The sequence below is a fragment of the Malurus melanocephalus genome, unplaced genomic scaffold (assembly GCF_030028575.1).
Source record: "Malurus melanocephalus ecotype Western Australia unplaced genomic scaffold, MMel_1.1 scaffold_1312, whole genome shotgun sequence".
Lineage (NCBI taxonomy): Eukaryota > Metazoa > Chordata > Aves > Passeriformes > Maluridae > Malurus > Malurus melanocephalus.
In genome coordinates this window covers 1-17,331 of record NW_026624544.1, presented here as the reverse complement: position 1 = coordinate 17,331, position 17,331 = coordinate 1, and positions in this window count along the sequence as shown.

Sequence of the window (17,331 nt, the reverse complement as noted above, 5' to 3'; positions counted from 1 at the left end):
AAGTGCCAAGACAAAAAGGTGTGCATTACCTTCGTGAGGTAGTGGAAGGTAAATAAAAAACCTTTAAGAGACTGATATAAAGGCAACCACCATAAGCAATGAAGGATGGTCATTCTTTCCAAACACCTCCTTCAATATTTTGATGTTGACCTTGAACTGCTTTGTTATTCTTCCCAAGCAAAACAAACTTCTGATTTGAGGAATATTACTTTATAATTTTGTTATCACTTAAGACTTTCATCCTAGTTCCTAACTTCTAGATAATAACTGTCCTAGATAAGAAATGAATATAATATTTTAGTACTAAGTAGATTCAGATACAAGAATGATAAATTAATACACGACTGTCTGGCATTCCAAATTTTCTATTTCATTAAAGTCTTTTACAGAAGTCAACAAGCATTTTAATACAGGCAACATGTACTTTTCAAAGAGAGGTTTTGACAAAATTTTCTACCAAACATCTTAAGGAAATTGTTATCACAGGACAAAAGAGAAATACTTCTTGTAAATAAAGGAAGAAAATAAAGAACAGAATTTGCTCTGTGTGTTGCAGAGACTAAGCTTCCACAGGTAGTGCAGTGTTCAACTTAGTCATGAAGAATCTGGAAAAGTGGATCTGTACAGATAATTAAAGATGAGATGAGAAAATAGAATCTAAAGACGGCCAAGGTAGTTTATGGGATACTGAGCACCTGAATTAGAAAATGTCAGGTGAAAAAGGCAACTCACTGCACATGGGAAAAAAACAAATGTAAAATATACATAGCTAAATCAGAGACAATCATTATGCTTTACAAATCAGGTAAGAAATCAGAGTAATTTTGAATAGTTCTCTGAAAATAGCATTCAGCAGCAGTCAAAAAGGCAAAAATGTAAAGAATTATTAGGAAATAACTGAAAACAGTATAGAATATGAGCCCAAATCTTCAAAACAGTTCTAGTCACATCTCAAAAAATCGAAACCAAACCAACAAACCACTGTCACAATTACAGCAAACCCCCAAGAACATAAATACAAATGGTTCATAGAAGACTGGTCAGAAATTCCAAATGGTTTCCATGTAGAAAAGACACTTCTGAATAGAAACAGGTTAGAAGATGATAATCAGATTGGGGTGGCCTATTAATTATTTGCTCACAATTCCTCACACTACACATGGATAAGGTTGTCAAAAGCAGGTATTAGACTAATAAGTAGTTATTAGTTATTATTTTGAGTACAAAAGAAGCTGCTTCACAAAAGCATACAATTAAATAATTGACCTTGTTACCACAAGAAGTGGTAAAAGAATGGAAGCACATACCGGTTCAAAAGAGAGATTAGATGCATTTAGAGGAGAGACACAGTGGTAGTTCTATGCAGCCCATGGACCTGGAAAGGCCTGAGCTGTCCAATTTTATGGCTCTGTGAAGAAAATCCCATTTGACTGCAGTACCTTTTAATAGAAGACACAGGTGCAAACCAAGTTAGAAACTTCCTCTCCCAGAAGATTGAGAAGCTGAGGCTGGCATGAAGGTTTACACATCTTTCGATGACAAAGTATTATTGCTGTTCTCCATCTTTTTCCTACTTACTATCACTCAATCAGAGAGCAGCCAGGTTGAAGGGACCTGGAAAGATTGACCTGCTCAACCCTTTGTGGGAAAGGGAGCCTGGATGAGATTATTTGGCATCCTGTCTAACTGTATCTTGAAAATCTTCAGCAATGGGGACGTCACCACATCCTTGGGGAGGTTGGTCCAGTGAAAAATTGTTCTCACTGCAAAATGTTTTCTTATTCCGAGACGACACCTCTCCCTATCACATACATTCAACGGTACAGCGCTGCCCACACTCCTGGTTCAAAAGCCTCACATGTGGCTGAGTCAGAATAAACATGAGAATAATCTCAGCTCAAATCAATGGTACAAACTGGGGGAATGTCTTAACATGCTCTTGCACTCCCACTTCCGTGGTTTTCTCTCACAGAATATATAGCAGTAGGAATAAATCCAAATTTCTGCGATAGAGGCTTGAAGTCTCTCTTATCTTTCTCTGATATTTCTTACTAGTTCAGCCAGTATAAACATCAGGTTTTAGTGGCAAAGAAATGTAAAAACCAAAAATTTAAGATTGGTCTAAGATACAATGGATGGCCTTCCCCTCTGAGATATTAAAAATTTGAAAAAGGCCACATGACTTCACAACTCTAGAAGATATTTGATACTGTATTATTTCCTTTGTGTACCTAGCACACTGAATCTACAACAGAAATTCCACAAGAAAATTGCTTTATAAACAGACTATATATAAAATTATAATTTTTCATTCACTATTGTTCGATTCTACATAATAATGATGCAAAAGATCAGAACAAACTATTTAATTCTTGTCTAGCAAACCTACTTTCTTTTCCACAAAGCACAACCAAAGCTTCCTCTCACTACAGAAAGGGACAAACTTCCAATCAAAGCTTCCACTCTCTACTTTGAAGAGACAAACTGTACAGTTTGTTTGCCTCTAAACCTGCAAGTTTTCCCTGTGTTGTTTTGCTGCAACCCTACTGTGCCCTTAACCTTAGCAGGTCATGTCTTGTCCTCCCATGGTATGGCCTGCAGGATAGGGCTAAACAGGGAAAGCTTCCTAATATCAAATCCTGCAGGCAAGCAAAGGAACATGAAACATGACAAGGAGTTCTTCCAACATCCAAAAGCCAAGTTTTCACCTCAGCATCCCTCTTCCCCCTGAAGCTCTCAAGTTCACAGTTTTGCCTTAGCAATTGTGATTTGAAACCCTTAGGAAACTTTATCTAGTTTGCTTGTCTCCCTTTATCAATGCAGTTAAACTGAACTGAACACCAGTTTGCGTTTGTCCTATCATAGTTATTAGAGTTGATACAGAGAAATCAAAACTTGATGAGCTGAGGAAGCAGTTGTCTTACAGACAATACAGATACTTGCTTTTACTTGCCTACTGAAAATGCTGTTTTCATTCAAAGGCTCAGCAGTTTGGATGTGCCTGGACACAGCTGCTAAATGCTGATTTAAGATTTCTTTCAAATATTCCTACAAAAGCCAGTAACAGCAAAACTGATGTTCTCTGCAGGGAAGGATCAAGAGAAGAAAAAGAGCCCAGACCTACTTCATTCTGTGTGGGGAATGCTGTTGAGTAATGGTTATTCAGTAAAGGAGGACATGAGGAAACTCAGCTGATTGAGCTAGAATTGAGCTAGACTCGAGGGAGGATTGAGAAGGACAAAAACAGCACAAGAATGAGGAAGCTGTAACCGCAAGTGCATACACCAGGGAGCTTTAGTAAGTGCATACATGAGGGTGCTTTTGCAATATGGGAGGCTGACCGTTATTGCAATACGGTCAATTATCAGCAAAACGGCTGACTGTTTTATTTTTAGATAAGGCAAGATCAGCAGAGGTATGAAGAAATGTAACCGTAAGTGGACACATAGGGATGGGATTGACTATTATTACCTTTTCCAATGATGAGCTATGCTTTTGCAATATGTATGAGCTTATTATCTTGATTATAAAAGGGCAGAGGTCCCAAAATAAACTTGAGGCTTGCTGATCATCATCGGATGTGCTTGTCTTCCTTCGATTCTTACAACAATTCTGTACATCATCTTCAAAACTATATTATTAATAAAACCAATGCCTTCAACACACTGAGAGGCATGAGAATATATATAAAGGAAATGTTTCATGAGGACTCACTTTAGCCTAAGGCCATTTGTCTCCAGAAGTTTTGTGTTTGCTTGGTTTGGGTTTTTTGTTTATTTTTCAAAGAGCTTAAGTTCCTATCCTAAAATCAGGAATTTAATTTAGGCTCTCTGAATTGCTTTCTGCAGGAACCTCTTCCTCCTCACATAATTACAGGGAAGCATAGGCAGACAAACTTTGTTAGGTTAAAATTAACCTTTTTTATATAATGGTGTTTCCTGAGGTGATTTACTTCAGATTACCTTCCAAAAAAATTGCTTGGGGTAGTCAAAGGAATAGTAAGCTAAAGACAAACAACTTCTATCCTTCTCTTAATTCTTAATCATATTGGTTAAGAAATTGAATTCTTAAGAATTAAAATCTTAATTCTCTTTATTAACATTCTTTTCTATCCAAATCCCAGGCTGCAGTCATTAGGAAACCATCTTCCCAATATTTTTCCTCTCGGATCAGAAGAAATAAGAGAGAAATAGAAAGTTAGAACTAGAGTTTMCAGGTTTTCCAGAAACATTTAATGTATGTTCCGCTGACCTTTTCTCTTGTCTTCTCTTTGTTTCTTCTTTATACCTAACAACTAACTACAAACAAGTAACAATTGCCAAGACAGGTTAACAAACAAAGTATGTCTATACCTGTGCAAAAAAAAAATTAATTCAATGTAATAATAAATGAATACCGATGTTACTATTTGATCTCTGCAAATAAGATGATGTCAAATTGTTGAAACATGTTTCTAAGGCATGTAAATTTTTTTCCCAGCACAATTTTTTTGTTGTTGTTAATGTTTCTTAGTTAGAACAATGTTTATTTGAATTTCCATGGCACTTAAAGACAACTTACAAGTTCATTTTCTAAGTGTTCCCTCCAAGTATTATGTTTTAAACCTTGTTGAAAACAAAAAAAGTATATTTTTACAGAACAAAGAGAATAAAGTTACTAACTGAACATGCCATTTATATGTTTTCATTAAAGGAAATATTTAAATTTAAAGTCAGAGACAACTAAGAATTTTTTTACTAAAATTCTCATTATATAGTTAACTCAGAAATTATTTTCTGAAGAAACAATGGAATCTAGAAGATAAACAGGCCAAGTGCAGTACTTTCCATAACAATTTATTTGCCAGCCTGAGTGAATGGCACCACACTTTCCTATTATACACATGCAAGAAAAAACCCACTTCAATTCTAAATATGTGTTAAATGTGCTTTTGAACTGAGATGAAGCAAAAAGCAAATTTTAATCACACAGCTTGTTTAATTACAGTCAGTACCTTAAGTGAACATATTGCAGAGCTTCATGAATATTCAGCTACAGTTACCAATTACACAATGTTAGTGCTTTTGGCTTTAAACCTTTAATTTTCTTCATTTTTTGAAGCTGGGTGGAGTACTGGTATTTTATTTAGTTCACTCATTAGGTTGATACTCTGTTTTCATTTGTACTTCTTCAGCTACACCCAGCCAAAAATCTGGCATTAGAAAGTCACACAACTTTTCTAGTCAGGTTACTCTGCAAAGACAGGCAGCAGTTACTTGTTCAGTGGACTTGCACAAAGCTCCCCAGTTGGAACCCTTACTGTGATGGGTTAATATTCCTGAGGAAGGTCTGAATACTGAAAACGTGTGAAAATGCTTTGCACTGGTACATTATTTAATCTTTTTAACTGACCAGAACATTGAAATTTCACCCATTTATATCATTATTTCATAGCACAAATGCAGCAGAAAATAATGGAACCATGTGCTTAAGAAAGTGAGGACTACAACAGTTCAGTGCTGAACTATTCAAGGGATCTGGTTCTTCTTCACATTACAATGGCACATCTTTCAGTGTATCCTATAAATATTTGGGGAAAGATGATTTTAAAAAATTTTAAGAATCTCAATACATTCAAAATACTATGAATGTAATTCTTCAGCATTTTCAAATAAACACTCGCCAACAGAGCAAAGATTTACCACTATGAAGAAGAAATTATAATTTCCCAAGGCACTTAAGTGAAACCGGCCACTGGATCTTGCTTCTTCACCTGAACTGTTTATCAGATGTTGGTACTGTGTGATAAATATTGCTTCAGTCTGGGTCCAAATGATTGAATTCACCACAGTTGTGTTATCCAACAGCAGCTGTCTCATTTCTTGCACTTCTGAGCTAAAACTCACTTTAGTCACATTCCCAAACCACACTGCACTTTCAGTGACCATGAATGCACAGTTTCATCCTGAGTTTCATGAACAGCTATCTAGGTGGAGAATTCAAATCAGTGGAATTATGTTTGATTTTTATGGACAAAAATACAGCTTTTTGGATATTTGGCAAGCAACAGTGCTTTTTATTTTCCAGAAAATGTTTTCCTAGTGTTCCATATCTTCTCATCTTTAATCTTTATAGTAATTTTTAATGAGCAATTTAATTACAATTCTTTATGAAGAAGCATTTAATTAAAAAAACATCAAAAGGTGACCAAGTATGTTAAGCAACAACAACAAAAAAAGACTGAAATGTGTTAAAAGTTGTCAGAATAACAACTGACCTGTGCAATTCTTCTATGTACAGGGCTCCTTACCCATGGAGCACTGGATGAGACTCACAAATGAGAAATTAGTCCAGCTGTTTCAAACAACAGAAGTAAAATTTAAAATGCAACCAGAAAGCTTCTTACCTATCAGAGGAATTTAAGGTCTGGAAGTCTCATGGTCAGCATAATGCCCTGCAGCACAGGTGAACAAAGGTCAATGAATATTCAGCAGGCTGATGGCTGGAATGCTGTAGGCAGGAGTTTCCTGTTTTAAATAGAAAGAAACAAATTTAGTACTATCTAGATAGAAAAGGGTAGGTTCTTTGCTCAAGCAAAATGAACAACTTTCAAAACAGATGATCCAGCAAAGACAGAAAACAGGGTGTTACCGTGGGTTAATAATCACAGAATAACAGATCAGTGATTAAGAAAAACAAAGGATGCAGTCAGTTTGTTAAAGAGCAAATGAAATCTCATTCTGCCATATTTACTGAAGTTTACTTCAACAAAAAGGATCTCTAGGACTTTCTGAAGTGAACTGAAGGAAGACAGAGCTGGGGTTCTTTAACAGGATTACTCACTTTGTGAACATATGTTTAATGTTACTGGTTTTCCCAATGTTATTTAAAAAAAAAAAAAAGGAGAACAAAAAACCTCCTGATCCATAAACCCAGTATCTGCATACTCTGACTAATCTTCAGAAAAAGAGACCAGTATTATGCTACATATTAAAAAACAACCAACACCCTAAATCTATGACAGGCGATTTAAAGGGTACCTAAAGTAGGGGGTTCAAGTCAGCAGTGTCCATGATGTGGAACTCCTGGCGTTTCATCAGCCTTAGAGGTTGCCTAGTGACATTGAACATGCATGAAAGGACATAATTGGTAGAGAAACCCCTTCAGATACAAGGAAATTTTTAGGGAACAAATTCCTGAGTCCCAGCTGCCTTCTTCAAATGACCAGAAAGCAGATAAGGGCTGCTGTCTCTGGGTATTACTTTATTCTCCCTGGCTGAGCTTCAAAACATCTGTTGCATAAGGAAAGTCTAATTAGAATGTCTGCCTTTACCCGGATGGCTGACATTTACTTGCCATGGGAAGAACCTATCCACTAACAACATTCCCATGAACCTGACTGACATGCCTTAAGAACAGGCTAAGCAGAGTCTATAGCCTGTTCCCAAAGACTGCAGAAACCTCAGAACTTTTCCTTTTAGGCATTGCAGCCTCAATGGGAAAATCTGCAAAATAGATGAGGGCCTGTGTTACAAATTAACAGCACTGTGCAGCACTTTGGAAAGCAGACAAACATGGACTGCACCAACTATTAGAATTTGGTGTGAAATCACAGGAGTTATCAGCCTGCAGCTTTCACAATCTGTTTCACAGACATTTATGAAATTTTTCCAAAATAAAGATAGCTGTGCACAAACAGACCATTTTGTAACCTATGTCTCCCCACACTAAGAAATCAGATGTTTCTAAGCAGCTGAGCTATCAAAACCTGGTCTTCAGATATTTTATTTTGATGATTTTGTATCTTATTCCCCTCCAGCAAGCTTCCTTGTCTCCTAGTCTCCTGCCAGTCTGGAGAGCCAAGAGACAGCATTTCCTGTGCCTGGTTTTAAACTTCATACATGCCAGGGTGCCAGCTGGCAGATCAAACAGAATCAGTGATAATTTCAACTCACAGCGGAGCCTTTCCTCTTAGCAGCGCTAAGCTGGGTCTCTCCTCTCTTACCACAGCACTGATTTTCACTTGTAGGAGCGTAATACTTTTGCAATTCTCTCCTGCCAAATTCAACAAGTTGGGCAAGTTCAAAGGGTACTGGGAGGAAATGAAGAGAGGGCAGGGAAGAAGGGGGAAAGATAGTTGGCTGAAAACCAGAATAACAGAATGATTTTTCTTCCAAGGAAAACAATACCAAAAATAGATTTTGGAAAAAATAAATGCATAGCTAACACTTAAAGAAGGCTAATGGACAACATACAATGAGAAATATGTCTCTAACCAATGGCCATATAATACTTTTTCTCTAGAAAAAAGCTTACGAAGCTATGTTGTCTGTTCAGCTCTCCCTTTTCCCCTGGCACTGCCATAAGCTGGTGATGAGTTTCAAGCTAAGCTGCTGCAGGAACTGGCAGATTTTAGGCATTTTTTATTGCCATGGCAGATACAAGTTCAGAGGTATGGCATCCCAAACATGCTATATAGGATAGCTTAGAAATACAGAATAAACTGATGTTGTAACAAGTGTGATGAGGGTGCTATAGACACAGTTCTAAGGGAAATCAGGTTTCCCTGTTTCAAGTATTTGGCAGCATCATGGAAAACAAAAGCTACAATTTTCAAGCTCCACATATCTTCTCTGATGTCTTCTCCCCTTCTCCAGTAAGGTTATTCATGTGACCACATATTCTCAACAGTAAAGTCACAGTATAGTAAATGAAGTACAGATGTGCTTGTTTTACAGGCACATTGTGTGCAGCCACACAATTATCTCCCAAGCTTGACTTAAAAGGATAACCTTTGGAATTTTAATTAAACAGGACTTTAATAAACAAGTATCAATAAATATTTATGGGTCTAACATTTGGACTCCCCTATTAGATCTGTAAAAAAAAAAAAAAAACAAAAACCAACCAACAACCAACAAACCAAACCCACAATCAGTGCTGTTGACATTTTTGTTTAAGAATAAACCCAGGTGATTGTCCAGTACATAATCAGTGTTGTTGACATTTTTGTTTAAGGATAAACCCAGGTGATTGTCCAGTACTCCATGTAGACCAGCTGAGAAGGAAAGTAAACAAAGAATCCCCATAGAGATTGAGAAAAACACATGCTTCCACACTCATTAGAGTTTGTGCAGCTGTAAAGATAAAAATTGTCACATCTTTCAACTGTTAAAATCARAACTGAAGAACTACAATTAAATCCCAAAGATGTTCAAGATTCATTATAGAAAAATACTGTAATGAGACTGCAAATACAAGCTAGTAGAAATGAGAGGGAAACAACTATGTAGGTAATATCGCAACACCTATTTTGAGAAAAACTATGACCCATAAACAAGGCAGTAGTTGATTCAGTCTTTTTACTAAAAACAAAGAACCCAAATGTACTTAGAGCTACTGGAGAATTCAAGTGGGCCTTCAAACTACAGAGTATCATAGTCGCCCAAAGAATCACTTCATCTACTTGAATAAGAGTATTAATAAATAACTAAAAATTTAAACAAAAATTAAAAATATGTATTTCTACCACTGATACATTCTTTATATCAGAACTCTCAACTGGACTGCTAAGAGTCTGTTAAAGAAAATACTTGAAATAATTACCTGACTGTTGTGGAACACCATATGCAAACTGACCTGCACACTGTTCTGCAGTTCGAGCCAATTTCAATTGAACCTTAAGGATTCTTCAAGCTAATTGAAATAAAGAGAACCAGTTACTTGGCTTTCAAACAAGGTTCCAATTTCTCCAAGTCTTTCCTCTGGCATTCCTCCAGAGACAAGACAACAGGGCATAGAAACGTCTGAGGAAACAATTCAAATCCATAACCAAACTTACAGTTGCCAAAATAACATGCCTTCCTCTGCTTGCTGTGTTTTATGAAGGAAGTTGAATTTCCTGCTCTCTTCAACAAGTAACTGAGTGTTCAAGGCTTTGAGCCCCAGAGAGATGCTAAAGATTCCATTAGCTACTATTTAATTTCGTTTCTTTTGGATAGCATGGTTCCCATAACTGCCTCAGGAACAAGGGCATTTCAAACTGACCACTGTGATGTTACAGGGAGGGAAATCTGCATGGGCTGATGCAGTCTGTAAGCCGATTTTCACACTTGCTATCATGGGACTGAAGGAATTTAGAGAAAGGTCAGTATTTTCAGCAGCTTCTCTTGTGGAGAAATGGGAACTTGGTCCAAATATTGAACATACAAGTCATGAAGAAGCAACTATCTTAAGCAGAGATCCAACTGCCCTGTTTGACACAGCCACCTTGGGACATATATGATTAGGACACATTTTGCTCACCAGTGACACCACAGAGCACCTGGACCTATAGAGCAACTCTGCCGTTTAATACACTGAGCATGTCTGTCACATTCTCAGTCCCACAATCTCCCTGTCCAGGAAAGGGATAGCAAGGCATTGTGGCAATTCGTACATAATTTTAATATTTTTATTGCTATAACAACTGATTGTAGGCATTTAAACATAGCAACAGACTTTTTATAGAACTTTCTTGGATGTCAAAATGGCACGTTGTTTTATTTTCCAAGAAGATGCTCAGAAGATAAGTACACATACATAAGGATGGTTGTACAGTACCCACCTTCAAAAGGAAGAGAAAACCTTCCAGCTTCACAATTTCTGAATCATACAAGCTGACAGATTAGTGTAAGATATACTGTGAGTTGCAAGGCTTTGGTTGTGAGTTTAAAGGACTTTGTTCTGAGAAAGCATGTCACCAACTATTACCTAAGAATGTAATTAGGTGAAAAACTTGGTGGGTGTGTGCCCGTTTTGTAAAAAGCTGTACAAAGAATTTACCAAGTCCTGTTCTGAAGGGAGAAATGTCCATCAACTCTGATCTTTGCCTGTTAAGCAACAGAAAAAGGGAAACTGTCTTCATATTAAGTGGAGCCAGATTCTCAAAAGAGATCAAAATCCCCTGAAACAGACCGCTAGTACATGCACATGAACAAAGCTCCACACAATCCAAGCAGCACAGCAAATTACAAGAAGAGTCTGACCTGCTAGATGGTTTAAAGAAATACAACTAATTGTTTTCACAATAAGAATCACAGAACAATTAAGGCTGGAAGGGTCCTCTAGAAATCCAGTCCAACCTCCCTGCCAAGGCAGAGTCACCTGCAGCGAGGGACATAGGAACATATTCAGGTGGGTTTTGTATATCTCCAGAGAAGGAGATTCCATTGCCTCCCTGGACAGCCTGTTCACTGCTCTGCCACCCTAAATGTAAAGAAGTTTGTCCTCATGTTGAGAAGGAACTTCTTGTGTTTTAATTTATGGCCATTACTCCTCATCCTGTCACTAAGCACTGCTGAAAAGGATCTGGCACCATCCTCTTGACACCTGCCTTTGAGATACGCATGGATGAGTCTCAGTCTTCTCTGGACTAAAGAGGCCCTGCTCCTGCAGTCTCTCCTTATTTGAAAGTTGTTCCAGACCCCTCATCATCTTTGTGGCCTCTGGTGAACCTTCTCCAATAGCTCCTTGTCTCTCTTGTCCTGAGGAGCCCAGAACTGGACACAGAACTCCAGGTGTGGCTGAGTTGAGGGGCAGGCTCACCTCTCTCGACCTGCTGACCACTCTTCCTGGTGTACACCAGACTACTTTTCTTGTGTATAGAATTTTTCCTCTGGGTCCTTAATTTTTGATTTCTAAAGTGATCAGTAAAAATCACCACTTTCTATTTAATGTCATTTCTGAACACATTACTAGACATGGAAATACCAAACAGCAACAGATAGATTTCCTGGGAGATCTTTACGTGTTATTCACTTTTCTGTTACAATTGTATGTCAGCTTTGTAGAGAGTGAGATGATTGATGTATGTTATTTTACCAAGGAAAACATTTAAAATCTGTTATACAGGAAATGTCGAAGACTTGCAAAAAATTAAATCCAACAGGAAATATCAAAAGCTTCTTATAAGGGTACAAGGTTGTTAATACTCCAGTGACTCTATTCCATTAGCACATAATATATGCATTTTAGAAGGGATATTTTAATGCTGTGTCATATGCAGAAGAGATTTCCAACAGATCCCAAAAGCTCAATGTGCTGTTAAAAACTGAGTTTTACATGTCGAGGTTTTAGAATATATCCCACAAATACTTTCTCCCCATCCGTTACAGACATTTTTACTTAATGCATTGTGCAAGTTCTCAAGCCTTCCTAGTCTTGCTTCAACTTCCTAAAATACTTGGGAGTTCTGCTTGGATTTTGACAGTCTGTTTCCCTGACTATTGCACTTACTAAAATCAGCTTTTAGAGCAATGCTGATAATTGTATCTATCAAATAACTGGAACAAGTTTTTAACTGCAACAGCCCTCAGGGAAGTCCAGATGATGGGCACCACYATTCCAGAAAAAGGGAACAAGGAACAGTAAGTGGGTTTGCTTCCAAGACTTTTCCAGTCTTGTGCAGAGCATCAGCCTGACTTAGCACATCCTCCTGGGACAAACTCCACCCTCCATTGCAACTAGGCCCCTAATCACATAATTCTATTTTCATGAGCCCAGAGGTCAGTCACTTCCATTTAATATTCATAAAGAAAAATCTGGGAAATTTGACAGCTGAAATTGTGAAGAAATTTTCATACATTGTCAAATTATTTCCCTTCCTCTCCACAGGCTCTCCCTCAACTTATGGCTAGATGATTTAATTTTTCTGTTCAGAAGTTTCAGTACAGTTCAGCACAACTTTGGAAGTTTTAACAGGAAATATTAATTGATATGTGAGACCTTATTGTATTCTACTACCTGCATATATGCACCTCCTTCTAAAAGAGACATTTCAGAGAGACTAGAAGAACATTTAAAAATAAAACGGGATTTTTCTTTTCAAAAATTTCAGAAAAGTTTATCATTTTACAGACCTTGTAATTGCTTATTACAAATGAAGTCCAAAATACGATGGGTGAAAACAGACCTGCTTCTCCTACGACATAGTCTTTACCTTTATGGTATTCACTGAGTGCCTCAACTGGCAACACTGAAGTCAATGGAAACTTTGCTGATGATTTCAAAAGCAAAGGCTCCCAGCCAACTTCCCCATGTATCACTTCAGCCTTACAAAACATTCTGCAGAATTATACAAATAGCAGTAAGTTTACTCAGAAGACAAGACCCTACCCCAAAGCAATTGCTGTACTTGCCCCAGCAGCCCAGTATTTCTGTCACACATTCATTTCCAGGATGCAAATCATTACAGTGGGTAAGAAAAGAATGTGTAACTCCTACGAAAAATGCTTTCCCCACCACTACTGTTATCTCAGCTTTTCGACCCCTTTGCTCTTTGCAGAAAGCTCAGTGGACTGTATTTTACAGCCAGGAGATCACAGCTCTCTTTGGACAACCACCAGGTGTATCTACATGTAAATTAGGGGACAGCAGTGATTCTTAAGTATGAATGTGCATCATGAMAAAACACAGAACATGCTTTAGCTTGGGAAAAACCTTTCAGGTTTACATTGCATGCATTAGCWAACGCATTGCATGCATTAGCTGGCAGATTTGCACACTTCCCTCCCCGCTCCTCTCATCCTCCTCCCTCTCAGCAATCCATTTTAACATAAAGAAAGATCATATTTTACAGGCCTTACTTGTCCAAACCCTCAGATCTCTACAAATGTCTACAATACTACAGGTCCCTGACTACCTGTGGTACCTAGACTTTGTAAAGACCATTTTAAGGACAGGTGAAAGTTCTAACAGAAAGTTCTAACAGGCCTTCTTGATTTCAGCTGTGAAATACGGGGGGTGTGTAGTCTTCTTTGTTGGTTTTGTTGTTTCAGTCTTTTAGATATTTAATAAATTGGGCCATTCCTAAGTAAATTTAATTTCTCAAATTAATTCCTGAGATTGTAAAATTAATCATAGACACACTGAAATTAACCTAAAGGAACAGAAACATAAAGCAAAAAAACCATTATACCTACCTACTTAGATTAGAGGATTAAATCTAGGGATGCTGTTAGAGCCCAAGCTCTCCATCAAAACCTAAGGTTACAAGTCCACTTGCTCTAAATAATGAATCCCTCTCTTCTTTTTAGAATCCTTAGGACCTACTTTCCAGGGTGGGAAACAGCTATTATCTCAAATCACTACCATAACACCATAACAGTCACAGTCTTAGCTCTCCACAACAGCTCTCCACATGTACATAAGCAGTAATTCCTCTCTTGTGTCTCTAGTTTATAAACTTACAGAGATCCATCACCCACTCAGATTTTCTTTCTGTCAGTGATACTGAGATCCAAAGCATCTCTTTGACTCACTTTTCAAAGGAAGCACAGCCAGAGAGCACATCACAAGGAAATTCTTCTGCTTAGTTTACAGGAAGGCTGCATGTTAGGATAGCAAAGAGGTCTCTGTGCCCACAAATCCCCCAGATCTTTCAATAGCGCACAAACCTTGAAGCAGCAAGGATTTTCTTTCCCTTTAAACTCACAAGCCATTTGATGCATCTTTTTCCTGGACTTACACACTTATCTAAGAACAGCAAATAGAGGAGGCAAGACAATCCCATGTGAGATAGACACATATGACCCTTGAAAGGAGAAGCTTTCATATCTGTCACTCCCAGGACCAACTCCCTATACCCCCGCTGCCACACTCTATCTTTATCCAGCTTTTCAAAAAGTTTTATGACACCATACTAAAAAGCTGTCAGGAAGAAAACTGATTGAAAGCAGGATGGAAGACACTGGGGCTAAACAATGGAGTTATGAATCTGGCTGTTAAATAATCCTAAATTTCCCATGTTTTGGACCCACAAAAATAGGACAACAGTTATTAAAACTGACTGTGACATATAAAAAGATAGGAGGTAGGGAGGAGTACAGGTTTCCTGACCACAGACAATTTAGAACTCATTTCAGAAGAATATGAAGCAGATGAATTCTGTAAGTTAAATACACTGATAATCATAGACATCTACCAGAGTGGATATCAACAAATAATTTTCACTATGCACGAATATCAACTTATACATTTTAAAAAAATCAAAATTTTTCATTATAACACCGTAACTGAAGATAAACTTACAAGTATGGACTATACCATAAATTCCAAGTAAAAAAAAAAAAAGAATTGTATGAAAAAGGAAAAAAAATTGTTGCCGTGATATATCAGATGTGCTGTTGGTTCAGGTTTGGAAGAGATTGACACAGAGTACCAAGTTACCACTAAAAGAATTATTGGAAGAAAGTTTTGAAACTGAAACATCACCCAGAAAAAAACCTAAATTTATACATCCTTACAAAATCTGAAGGGTTGCAAGCGAGAGGCAGCAAGKTAGAGTGTTTACAAACCATAACTCTCATGGGAATACTTTCTGTAAGGTGCTGCCACTGTAAGCTGCCTACCGCTATACCTAGCACGCAGAAACGGTTGCACGAAATGAAAGCAAAATTTTTAAAGGAACGTTTGCCCTTGTTCCCCAGGCGTGACCGCTTGCAGGCAAGGGAGATAGAGCAAATTAGAGTGTTTGCAAATAAGAACTCTCGCGGGAATCCTTGCTGCAAGGTGCTTCCCCAGTGTGCTGCCTTTTGCTATACATAGCGTGCAGAAGCGGTGCCTCGCGGTGGGAGCAACACTTTTTAAAAGAGCCTTTGCACTTGTTCCCCACGTATGACCGCTTGCAGGCAAGCGAGAAAGAGCAAATTAGAATGTTTGCAAACAAAAACTCTGGTGGGAATACATGGTGCAAGGTGCTTCCACTGTGTGTTGCCTTTCGCTACACATAGCATGCAGAAGCGGTTGCTCGCAGTGAGRGCAACACTTTTTGAAAGASCCTTTCCCCGTGCCCCACGCGTGATCTCTTGAAGGAAAGTGAGATAGAGCAAATTAGAGTGCTTGCAAACAAGAACTCTGTGGGAATACTTGGTGCAAGGTGCTTCCACAGTGTGCTGCCTTTTGCTATACATAGCGTGCAGAAGCGGTGCCTCGCGGTGGGAGCAACACTTTTTAAAAGAGCCTTTGCACTTGTTCCCCACGTATGACCGCTTGCAGGCAAGCGAGAAAGAGCAAATTAGAATGTTTGCAAACAAAAACTCTGGTGGGAATACATGGTGCAAGGTGCTTCCACTGTGTGTTGCCTTTCGCTACACATAGCATGCAGAAGCGGTTGCTCGCAGTGAGRGCAACACTTTTTGAAAGASCCTTTCCCCGTGCCCCACGCGTGATCTCTTGAAGGAAAGTGAGATAGAGCAAATTAGAGTGCTTGCAAACAAGAACTCTGTGGGAATACTTGGTGCAAGGTGCTTCCACAGTGTGCTGCCTTTTGCTATACATAGCGTGCAGAAGCGGTGCCTCGCGGTGGGAGCAACACTTTTTAAAAGAGCCTTTGCACTTGTTCCCCACGTATGACCGCTTGAAGGAAAGTGAGATAGAGCAAATTAGAGTGCTTGCAAACAAGAACTCTGTGGGAATACTTGGTGCAAGGTGCTTCCACTGTGTGCTGCCTTTAGATATACATAGCGTGCAGAAGCGGCTGCTCGTAGTGAGAGGAAAAATTTTTGAAAGAGCCTTTGCACTTGTTCCCCACGCGTGAGCGCTTGCAGGCAAKCGAGATGGAGCAAATTAGATTGTTTGCAAATAAGAACTCTGGTGGGAATACTTGGTGCAAGGTGCTTCTACTGTGTGCTGCCTTTCGCTATACATAGCGTGCAGAAGTGGTTGCTCGCGGTGGGAGCAACACTTTTTGAACATGCCTTTGCCCTTGTTCCCTGCGAGTGACCGCTTGCAGACAAGCGAGATAGAGTAAATTAGAGTGTTTGAAAAAAAGAACTCTTGTGGGAATACATAGTGCAAGGTGCTTCCATGGTGTGCTGCCTTTCGATATACATAGCATGCAGAAGCGGTTGCTCGCAGTGAGAAAATCCCTTTTGGAAAGAGCCTTTGCCCTTGTTCCCCACGAGTGACCGCTTGCAGGCAAGCGAGATAGAGCAAATTAGAGTGTTTGCGAACAAGAAGTCTCGTGGGAATACTTGGTGCAAGGTGCTTCCACTGTGTACTGACTTTTTCTATACATAGCATGCAGAAGCGGTTGCTCGCAGTGACAGCAATACATTTTGAAAGAGCCTTTCCCCTTGTTCCGCACGCATGACCTCTTGCAGGCAAGGGAGATAGAGCAAATTAGAGTGTTTGCAAATAAGAACTATCATGGGAATCCTTGGTGCAAGGTGCTTCCACGGTGTGTYGCCTTTTGCAGAACACAGCGTGCAGAAGCGTTGGCATGCGGTGGGACAAACACTTTTTGAACGAGCCTTTGGCCKTGTCCCCCACGTGTGACCGCTTGCAGGCAAGCGAGATAGAGCAAATTAGAGT